The sequence below is a fragment of the Canis lupus genome, chromosome 12 (genome assembly GCF_011100685.1).
Source record: "Canis lupus familiaris isolate Mischka breed German Shepherd chromosome 12, alternate assembly UU_Cfam_GSD_1.0, whole genome shotgun sequence".
NCBI classification, from domain to species: Eukaryota; Metazoa; Chordata; class Mammalia; order Carnivora; family Canidae; genus Canis; species Canis lupus.
In genome coordinates this window covers 55,507,384-55,518,356 of record NC_049233.1, presented here as the reverse complement: position 1 = coordinate 55,518,356, position 10,973 = coordinate 55,507,384, and the positions used below count along the sequence as shown (strand labels likewise).

Here is a 10,973-nt window from a genome sequence, read left to right as displayed (position 1 = left end):
TTATGATTTAGGAAAAAAAAATTGAATACAATCACATTTTAGATACTGCTTGTTTGCAGGTGGTGGTTAAATATCACTGGGCACCTTTCCAGGGTTTCTGAGGCCAAAGGATGTGGCTAACTGCAACCCTAAGACCACCGGCATTCTTCTGGTCCTGAGGCTATTGGCTGAGAAGCCAGAAAAGTAGTCAGTACCTTTGGTGCTGTGTGTGTTAGTGTGTGTGTGTGTATGTGTGTGTGGTGGAGAATGGGAGGCTGTTGGGAGTGGGTCACCCATGGTCTTTCGTTTTCTCTTTGTTAGCAAAACTAATTTTCCTTTGGGGAACCTTCCCTTCCATTCAGTTCATGTGGTTTAGGTGTACAGGGTTGGGGGCACTAAAGCTATATCCCTTGATCTTTTTCAGACATAGTCAAGTGACCCCAACCTGCAGTGCATATTTTTTTTTAAGATTTTGTTTATTTATTCATGAGACAGAGAGAGAGAGAGAGAGAGAGGCAGAGACACAGGCAGAGGGAGAAGCAGACTCCATGCAAGGAGGCTGACTTGGGACTTGATCCTGGGTCTCCAGGATCAGGCCCTGGGCAGAAGGCGGCACTAAACTACCGAGCCACACGGGCTGCCCTGCAGTGCATATTTAAACCCATGGTTATAATGCTCAGTTCAGAGATGGGAGTAGGATCCAAGTTAGTCCAACAGGACTCATTCCTTGGCCTGCTCTCTTGCTAATGGGATCAGTTGCTAAGGAGGTTGGAGGAGAAAGTAAATCTGGGGTTGTCAGTCTAGGCCCTGATTGGAGAAAACAAAACCCGTACAATGAAAGCACAGCACGATATGGAGAGAAACAGAGTCCTAACACTCTTTGAGCATCTGGAGGAAAAAAAGATTAAAAAAAAAAAAAAAGTCTTCTTCTCTTCCTCCTCCTTCTCCTTTTTTCTCTTTTCTCTTTTCTTTTCTTTTCTTTTTTTTTCTTTTTTTTCCCCCAGATCCACTCTCTCCATTATAGGTTTTCTTAAGTCACTTTGAGTTGGGTACCTATTACCTCCAATTATCCTGACTATAAAGGACTTTATCATAATAGGAAGATATCTTCCCTCTCCCTCTCGTTCACTGCCAACCTCCTCTCTCATCTTGATGTTTGCTCCAGGAAGGACCATGTCTCCTGCTTTTATAGAGCCAAGGCTTATTTCTCCTCCACGTTGTAAGAGAAGTTGCTCCAACCTTTTGCTCCTTGGCCTCTTCCTCCAGGAATCAGCACGAGCTTGTTATACAGCTGCAGACGGCAGGACTGAGGTCTAGTCTCAGGCTACTGTGCCAGTAGCTTTGGTGTCATTTTGAAACTACCACTGTCTCTGACCCCCCCCCCCCCCCCCGCCCCAGGGCGTTCTTTGTAGCCCAGGCTGGATCTCAGCCCTGAGTTGTGGGCCCATTTCCACCTCAGCCAGAGGACACAGCGCGGGGTACACTTGACAGCCTATCCTGAAGCCCCGCAAAAAAGAGGTAAGAGATGGAGCCACGAGGCAGGAAAACCAGCCCCCCCTGCTGCCCACACCCACGGTCACTGTGGTGCGCTCCTAACAGGCTGAGTTGCGGGCTGCTGAGGCGTCTCTGGGGCATCCCCACACCATTCTTCACTGTGGTCTCCGCAGGGATCACTATCCCTTGTCACTTGAAAGCACCATTTCCCAGCGTCCTTTAGATCTGAAGACCGGTAACTTTTTCCGGAGGGCCTTCCTGAGTTTATTTCGGGGGCATCTTTACAGCCAATCTCATTCGATCAAAGTCAGAGCCAACAGTTCAAGAAGCCCGGTTGGAGGTCATCTGGCAATTAGCCGGTTGGAGGAGAGCGGAGCGCGGGGTAGGCAGGACCCTCGGCGCATCTCCCACGCCGTTCACAGGTGACACTGCAGGGATCAGCCTGGGGCCACCCGCCTTTGGTTATTTCAGTCTCCTGCGCTCCTGGGGCCGGGGGGGGGGGACCCTCATCACTGCGTGGGAGGCCGAGGAAGGAGACGCGGGACGCGCGCGAGCGAGGAGCTGCGGGTCCACTGGGCGGGCGCCAGCCGCGCGGGGCGGGGAGGGGGGAGGGCGCGGGGACGGGACCCCAAAAGGGTGACAGCGGCCCGGAGCCTGGGCGGAGCTCCGGGGGGCAGTCCCCGCGCGCGCAAGCCGCGCCCCCGCACTTGCCCCTCCTCTGCCCCGGCGGGGGGCAACCGCAGCCCGCGGGGAGTGGGGCAGCCCGGCCAGCGGCGCCCCGGGATCGCTCGGTCTCCGCCCGCCCCTCCCTCTCCGTCTCCGTCTCCGTCTCCGTCTCCGCGGGCCTCCGCCCCCTCCCCCTCCCCCCGCCCCTCGCGTCCTAAAACGCGGCGGGCGCCTTTAAGAGGGAGCCGCGGTTGCCCCGGGGGCGGGCACCCCTCGGCAGCTCGGGAGGCGGCGGCGCTCGCCCGCGATGCTGCTCCCTCCCGGCTCCAGCTCCCGCCGCCTGCATCGCCGCCGCCGCCGCCTCCTCCTCTGCCTCGAGGCGTCGTTTTCTGCAGCGGAGAGAAGTGCTATGTCCGGAAAGTTCCGGGAGGGACTGGATGGGGCCATGCGCCCCGGGCTCCCGAGCCGGCGCCCGCGCGCAGCCCTTTGTATGAGGTGAGCCCCGGGGTGCTCGGCGCCCCCCCCCCCCCCCCGACAGGTAGCCGCGGCGCCGGGGAGGCCGGGCTGCAGGGCGGAGCGTGCGGGGCACCGAGCGGGAGCCGCCGACAGCCAAGTTGTGCAGGAGGAGCTCGGGCGGTTCCGGCAGCGCGCGCCGCTCGGGGCCCGCGGGGTGGGGGCGGGGAGCGCCCGGCCGGGACTCGGTTTCCCCGCGGGGCCGCCCGCCTGGCTCCCCGACGCCCCCTGCCGCCGGCGCCCGCCCGCTGGAGCAGCTGGGCCTTCTAGGAAACCCGGCGGCTGCGGCGTGGCCCCGACGCCCGCTTTCTCCTCCCGCAGCCGAGTGCCCGGAGTGAGAGGAAGGGGACGGAATCCTCTGGAACTTCTGCACGGCGCTCCGTCCCCCTGCGGCGGAGGGGGGGGGGGTGCACCCCGTCTGCCCAGGTCGGAGGCTCCCTGCGAGCCCCGTGGCGGCGCTGCGGGTGTCTGCCACCCTGCTCGGTGTCAGCATCGCCCTGATTTTTATTTTATTTTATTATTTTATTGGAGTTCGATTTGCCGACTTCTAGCATAACACCCAGTGCTCATCCCATCAGGGACCCCCCACCCCCAGGGCCCATCACCCAGTCACCCCCACCCCCTGCCCACCTCCCTTCCACCACCCCTTGTTCATTTCCCAGAGTTAGGAGTCTCTCATGGTTTGTCACCCTCCCTGATATTTTCACTCATGTTCTCTCCTTTCCCTTTATTCCCTTTCGCTAATTCTTATATCCCCCAAATGCATGAGACCATATAATGTTTGTCCTTCTCCCATTGACTTACTTCACTCAGCATAATACCCTCCAGGTCCATCCCCATTGAAGCAAACGGTGGGTATTTGTCGTTTCTAATGGCTGAGTAATATTCCATCGTATACACAGACCACAGCTTTTTCTTCTTCTTTTCTTTTTTAAAAATATTTATTTATTTATTTATTTATTTATTTATTTATTTATGATAGTCACAGAGAGAGAGAGAGAGAGAGAGGCAGAGACACAGGCAGAGGGAGAAGCAGGCTCCATGCAGGGAGCCCGACGTGGGATTCGATCCCGGGTCTCCAGGATCGCGCCCTGGGCCAAAGGCAGGCGCCAAACCGCTGAGCCACCCAGGGATCCCCGACCACATCTTCTTTATCCATTCATCTTTCGATGGACACCGAGGCTCCTTCCACAGTTTGGCTGTTGTGAACATTGCTGCTATAAACATCGGGCTGCAGGTGTCTCTGTCTTTCACTGCATCTGTATCTTTGGGGTAAATCCCCAGCAGTGCAATCGCTGGGTTATAGGGCAGATCTATTTTTAACTCTTTGAGGAACCCCCACACAGTTTTCCAGAGTGGCTTCCCTAGTTCACATTCCCACCAACAGTGCAAGAGGGTTCCCTTTTCTCCACATCCTCACCAACATTGGTTGTTTCCTGTCTTGTTAATTTGATTTTCAAGTCCTCTCTCTTCCCCACCCCCTTTTGGGAAACATTCTGATTTTTTTTTTTTTTTTTTAAATATCATTGAGGTTCAGGATGCCATAAACAAACACACACACAAAGACCGCCCCCCTCGCCCTCCAACAATAAATGTTTATGATATGTCCCCTGGGGCTGACCCCAGATTTCAAAGTGATCCTTTTGCCTCTGATGAGATATTTGGACTTGTTCTGGACACTGGAGGGATGCAAGAAGCACCCCGGAGTAGGTATGCAGGGTTTTTCTTTCTTTTTTTTTTTTTTTTTTTTTTCTGGTGAGGTTTTGACTATGCCATTTTAAGATAGGATTTTCTCTTTATTTGTTTATTGGTGAATATGGTTTTCATTATGTCTTAGATTAAAAGGCTCCATCTAATTTTAAGGGCAGTATTTCTAAGAATCATAAAAAGCCCCTGATGTTTCTTGCATCATCTGACATTACTTCACACAGTTTTGCCCTTGGAGGAGGTATGTAATACGTGTAATTATTTGATGAAACCTAATCTGTGAGTACCTTTATTACACAAATGGGTAAGTTTTCTTTTTTCATGTGTCCTGTGGGTGAAGGAAACCCATTTTCTCACACCCCCAGGTCTCTACCACACCTGTCTAGTCCTGTTTCTGTTCTCTCTACTCGCATTGAGTACATCCAGCGTCAGCTGCAAATCAAAGATGCTGATAAAAGTCCCTGTATTTTGTGAAGTGTTGCATAGCCAGAGTTTTAGTGACATAATTGATTACATCATCCAGGTTTTTAAAAAACAATTAAAATAGATTGTGGGAACTTGTTTAAAGAAAAGAATATCGTATCTAAATTCTCAGTTATATGCTTTTCGTATAATTTCTGTGTGAAAAAAATACTACCAAAGTACAGAGGGGGTATTGTGGAAAGAAAGCATTTGCAGTGGGGAAGTTTTGAAAGGAAACCATTCCAGAATAACCATTAATATCATAACATTTTGTTTGGGATACAGATTTTCATCTGTGAGCAAAATTTTGTCACTCTGCTGTCAAGTATACCAGAACTGAAACTTTTTAACAAAGAACTCACCATCCAAGTTTTCTGAAGATTTGCAATGAACTGACCATTCTTGGAAAAAAATTTGCTTAGAAAAATTTAAAATCCTAACTGCAGTTATTGTTTTACCTTAGGTTTGCTGGAGTCCAGGCAAGAAAGTACTGCATTAATTGAGAATTTGGGGTTCTAAAGTGGATGGGACTTAGTTCCTAGGATATACAATTTTCTAGGAAATCTAAAAATTTTGAGATTTTTGTGTATGGTTTATTTGATTTGAAATGGTTTATTGATTTGAAATGATTCATGAATGATGCTTTTTTTAAAGAAATTTTTACACCGTGTGGGGCTTGAACTTGCTACCTCAACATCCGGTTGCATGCCCTACCTACTTTGAGTGATTCTTTTTAATTAATTAATTAATTTATCTATCTATTTATTTATTTATTTATCTATCTATTTATTATTTATTTAGATTTTATTTATTTATTCATGAGAGACAGAGAGAGAGAGAGAGAGAGAGAGAGAGAGGCAGAGACATAGGCAGAGGGAGAAGCAGGCTCTATGCAGGAAGCCTGATGTGGGACTCGATCCCTGGACTCTGGGATCAAGCTCTGGGACAAAGGCAGGCGCTCAACCACTGAGCCACCCAGGCAGTCCCGAGTGATTCTTTTTATTTTTTTATTTTTTTTTAATTTTAATTTTAATTTTTAAAATATTTTTTAAAAGATTTTATTTATTTATTCATGATAGAGAGAGAGAAAGGGGGGCAGAGACACAGGCAGAGGGAGAAGCAGGCTCCATGCAGGAAGCCCGACGTGGGACTCGATCCCAGGTCTCCAGGATTGCACCCTTTTTAAAACTAAATCTCTCTCTCTCTCTCTCTCACTCACTCACATTTACAAAATCCATGTCTGTCTATACCTATACTTACATATTTATATATTTGTATATCTGTGGCAAGGAAAAGTAGGGACTTAATAATCTACATACACTAGGAACACAGGTCTAAAAAGATCAGAAGCTAAAAATAGTTCCTGTTAAGGCTTGTCATCTCTTCAGCATTTTCATCACTTTTATCAGTATCAGTTAAGTTAAAAAATACTGTGTTTTCTCACGTGTTCTTGTTCTTGCACAAGGCTTTGCCCAGGGAGCCATATGCCAACGATCTTAACCACATGTTTATTAAAATGGACTGAATTATCCCGTCAGTGGATGATTGAACTGGGTGTTTCTCATGCTTCAGTAATTTATCTTCAGAGGAGGAATCTCTGGGAAAAAATTAGCTTGTCAATATGATGTTTTCTTTTTTAACACTTCAAAAATGACCTTCAGGGCATTCTCCGTAGGTCTGAGACTCAGAGAGTAGATCTCAAAGGCATGGGAGGAGGCAAACCTTGGGAAGTTTTGGCACTCCAGTTTGTGAAATGATGTCCTAAATAACTATTTGTTTTGAAAGAGGTACCCATTAATGCTTGGGAAAATAATAGCTATGATATAGTGCTCTAATCACTACAAGCAAAGCCTTGGAGGACTTCTTATCACATTCCACAGCTGAAGCTGTCAGATTTCAGCATATATATATATGAAAATTAGAAATGAAATGAAAAAATCCTTTAGACTGGTTTTTGCTTAAGCTAGGCATTTTTTTAATATGTGTTTATATTTGTCACAAATACCCTTTACTGTGTTGCAGGTGGCGACTTTATTCCTTTTCTGCAACTATGAGGTGTATTTTAAGGAGAGTTCTTAGTGTTTACTTGAAGCAGTAATGTATTTCATTGAGTTTATGTTGTGTATCTTTGGCTTTCAAAAAATAACATTTGGGATGTTTGATTATAATCCTGAGATCACAGCCTTTCAGAACACATGGGATCTTGGTCAATTATAGTTTCAGTTTCCTGGGAATTTTTTGTTTAAGGTCAGATGTGGCCCTAATTTTAACTGGATGATCCACAAAATAGGTACTTTCGTAACCACAAAACATGAAGAACATTCCAAATAATTTGCAGTTTGGGTAGCCCGACATGCTTTAGTGTTTAGTTGGCTTGAGGCAGTGTGCCATGCTTGTAAAAAATGGTTTCTGAAGCTGACAGTGAGCTGTTTCAGGCTTTGAGCTTGACACATAGGATAAAGTGCCTTTTAGCCTCTGTGCTGGCAAATTCGGACAGGATTGGTAAAAGTAATTTGTTCTCATTTCTGTCTGTATGACAGAAGATTGAGAAAATTCAAGCATGAAACTCTAGCTTAAAATACAGGAAAGCTCATTCATGTTTATTAAAAATGTAAGGAAGAGTTGGGAAGACTGGATTTTAACAAAGCTTTCAGACCTTGGGCAAAAAAGTGTATATTTGCAGTTAGGAGGTAATCTAGTGGTCACCTAATGAAATAATAATAACACTATTATTATTATAATTTCCATTGAGTAATAATTCTAAAGAAATTTTATTCTCCTAAGCCCAATTTAGATTGAAAAACATTCCCAGGCAGATACTATACACATAACTAATCACCTGGCATATATATTAATTAATTCTTAGATAATTTTCAGTTAAAACCATGATGTGTCATTTTAGTCATAAATTTTACATACCATTTGGGGTTTTTGACCAAAGCTTCTTCGTTAGCTTCTTTTCTCTCAATTGACTAAGTCCTGTATATATCATTAAGTATTTAAAAGTATTTTAGGCAGAATTTTTTGTGTGGAAACTCTACTGTTCTGCCTTGAGGAGGTGGTACAGAAGTGACATGATTCTGTTTTAACTGTTACCTTCCAAAGGGAGATATTGTCACCTCTTTCTGTTTATTTTATTTCGTGGATTTTATATATTTGAGAGAGAGTGAGAGAGAGCATGAGCAGGGGGAGGAGCAGAGGGAGAGGGAGAGGCAGTCTCCCCACTGAGCTGGGAGCCCTTCGAAGGGTTTGATCCCAGGACCCCATGATCATGACCTGAGCCCAAGACAGATGCCTAACGGACTGACCGAACTACCCGGCTGCGCTTTGGCTTTTTTTTTTTTTTTTTTTAAACAAATTTGAGAGAAAGAACATCTAAAGATACGAAGTTTGGATTACAATAAGAGTTTCAACTGAAAGTTACCTAAGAATCAGTTAACATTTATGTCAGGTGTTCAGTACAGTCTCTGGCTGAGGGTGTCTGCTGCAGGTTTTTTGGTTTAAGTTGGTCCTGGGAGGATACAGATTCAAAGGGAGGTGGAGTAGAAAGTGACTATTCCAGGCATAGCATCCATTACCTTCCAGAGGAGAAAATACTTCACGAGTTGTTTTGTACACAACTCCAAATGTGTACTTGTAATGAAAATCCATTCTTTAAATCATTGTAGCTTATTTTTGCCATTACCTCTAGGCCGGATGTGAAATAGGCTGTCTTCTTGCTCCATTTTGATTAAGTTTGCACAAAGTGTGGTACCTTCTGAAGTTTTACACTGTCCAACAGTAGCAGAAAGTCTGTTCTTTTAGATCTTTTAGCTAGTTCCCATTCAGTACTTCTTCAAACATTCCCCCCCCCCCCTTTTTTTTTTTTGAATCATTGAGCTCTTCAGTGAGAGGAGTTTTGGATTTGAAGTTCTTCCATTTTCCATAATAGGCTTTGGGTAAATTTGTTCCTACAGAGAGGTGTGGTGATGTTGGGAACTACTCATTTTTGGTTTCATATTTTGCAAAGAGTTGCTATTATAAGGTTTCAAATCTTTATTCTCTATCCTTATGCTATAATAGATATTTTTTCTTATGATGGTAGTGACACATATGCATTATAGAAAATTTATAAAATCCAGACCAACAAAAAACCCAAAAACCCCAACCCCCCCCAAAAAACCCCATAATTGAAAACATGAAAATTACACCCAAAATAACAATTGTTAACTCTTTGGTGTATATTTTTAATATAATATACAAAAATACTGTAATATTTCAGTTTCTAAGAATGATACTATATCATATATTTCTTTTTTTAAGTTTTAATTTTTAAATTTTTATTTTATCTTTTTTAGGAGGAGAGGGGCAGAGGAGAGAGAATCTTTTTTTTTTTTTTAAGATTTTATTTATTTCTTCATGAGAGATACATAGAGAGGCAGAGATGTAGGGAGAGAGAAGCAGGCTCTCTGCTGGGAGCCTAATGCAGGAGACTTGATCCCAAAACCATTGAGCCACCCAGGTGCCCCACGGAGAGAGAATCTTAAGGAGGTTCCATACGCAGCATGGATCCCGAAGTGGGGATCGATCTCATGATGTCAAGATCATGACCTGAGCCAAAAATCAAGAGTCAGAGCCTTAACTGACTAAGCACCCCAGGTGCCCTAGCATATATTTCCTCTTAATTTTCTTTTCTTTTTCTTTTCTTTTCTTTTTTTTAATTATTTATTCTTGAGAGACAGAGAGAGAGAGAGAGAGAGAGAGAGAGGCAGAGACACAGGCAGAGGGAGAAGCAGGTTCCATGCAGGGAGCCTGATGTGGGACTCGATCCCGGGTCCCCAGGACATATCATGGACCAGGACCTATCATGGAATGGTCTTTCATAACATATTTTGAATATTGAATAGTATTATAGTCTGTGAATATCACATAATTGATTGGGGATATGCTGTAGTATCTGTAGTATCAGATAGGCTTTTTAAAAAAATGTTTTATTATTTATTTATGATTGTCACAGAGAGAGAGAGAGAGAGAGGGCAGAGACACAGGCAGAGGGAGAAGCAGGCTCCATGCACCGGGAGCCCGACGTGGGATTCGATCCCGGGTCTCCAGGATCGTGCCCTGGGCCAAAGGCAGGCGCCAAACTGCTGCATCACCCAGGGATCCCGGTTTTCTTTTTTTTTAAATTAATTTTTAAATTTTTTTCAGATCAGTTTTCCTTTTTTGTTTTTTTGGTACTATACAGCAGTAAATATCTTAAAGCTCAGTTTTTTGTAGTCATGTATGATTATCTGTTTGAGGAAAGCCCTAGAAGTAGATTTTGTTTAAAGATTTTATTTATTTATTCATGAGACACACAGAGAGAGAGGTAGAGACATAAGCAGAGGGAGAAGCAGGCTTCTTGCAGTCCCCTGATGTGGGACTTGATCCCAGACCTGAGCCAAAGGCAGATGGTCAACCATTGAGCCACCCGGGTGTCCTTAGAAATAGATTTTTTATTTTGGTAGGGATAAATTGCATTGATGTCTTTTGTTGACCTTAAGGCACTTTATTATTCTCAATATCAAATCTATAGATTAGGTTATACTTTTCCTACATTATCTTATGCAGTTTTTTTTTTTGTCAGCGAAAGATGAAATACTCAAGTCAGATAGGATTTGAATCCAGGCATGACTGGCTAGTAGTGCTTTACCCAAATGCAATAACCGTAGATATATCTAAGGACTCGACTGTAAAGGTCCAACCTCCACACCAAGCCATTCACTAGTGCTCAGTCCTAGCTATAAATGCCATATCTACCTAAATAGGCCCAGCGGTTATAGTGTGCCCTAAGAATGTTCTCCATTTTCATTTTTAATCTCCTTGCTCTATTACCATCTGACCTGCTGCCCACATACACTGATGCATACATAGTTGCTATGTGGTAGAAGGAGTAGATATTGTTTCCAATTATCTCTAAGATTTAAAAATGTTCTGCTTTCTGTCCTTTGCTGCCAACTCCAGGACTCTTAATGTCTTGTGTATATATGTATGTCTATTTCTGGATATCTGTATTTTATCTTTATTTTGATCTATATCTATCTCCCATTCTATCATTAATATAAAAACTCATCTTAACCAGAAATTACCTTTTGAAACAAGATAAGTATCACTATGGCTATCACAAAAACATT

General features: G+C 44.4%; 1 protein-coding gene across 1 annotated transcript in view; it reads left to right on the top strand.

Annotated features, from left to right (window-relative positions):
* The first annotated feature begins 2,417 nt into the window (after window positions 1–2,417).
* The window catches only part of GPR63 (G protein-coupled receptor 63), a 49,413-nt gene continuing 40,857 nt past the window's right edge, over window positions 2,418–10,973 (top strand). The window contains exon 1 of the mRNA XM_038554761.1: window positions 2,418–2,634. The gene's annotated coding sequence lies outside the window, so the exon portion shown is untranslated. The remainder of the gene's footprint in view (window positions 2,635–10,973) is intronic.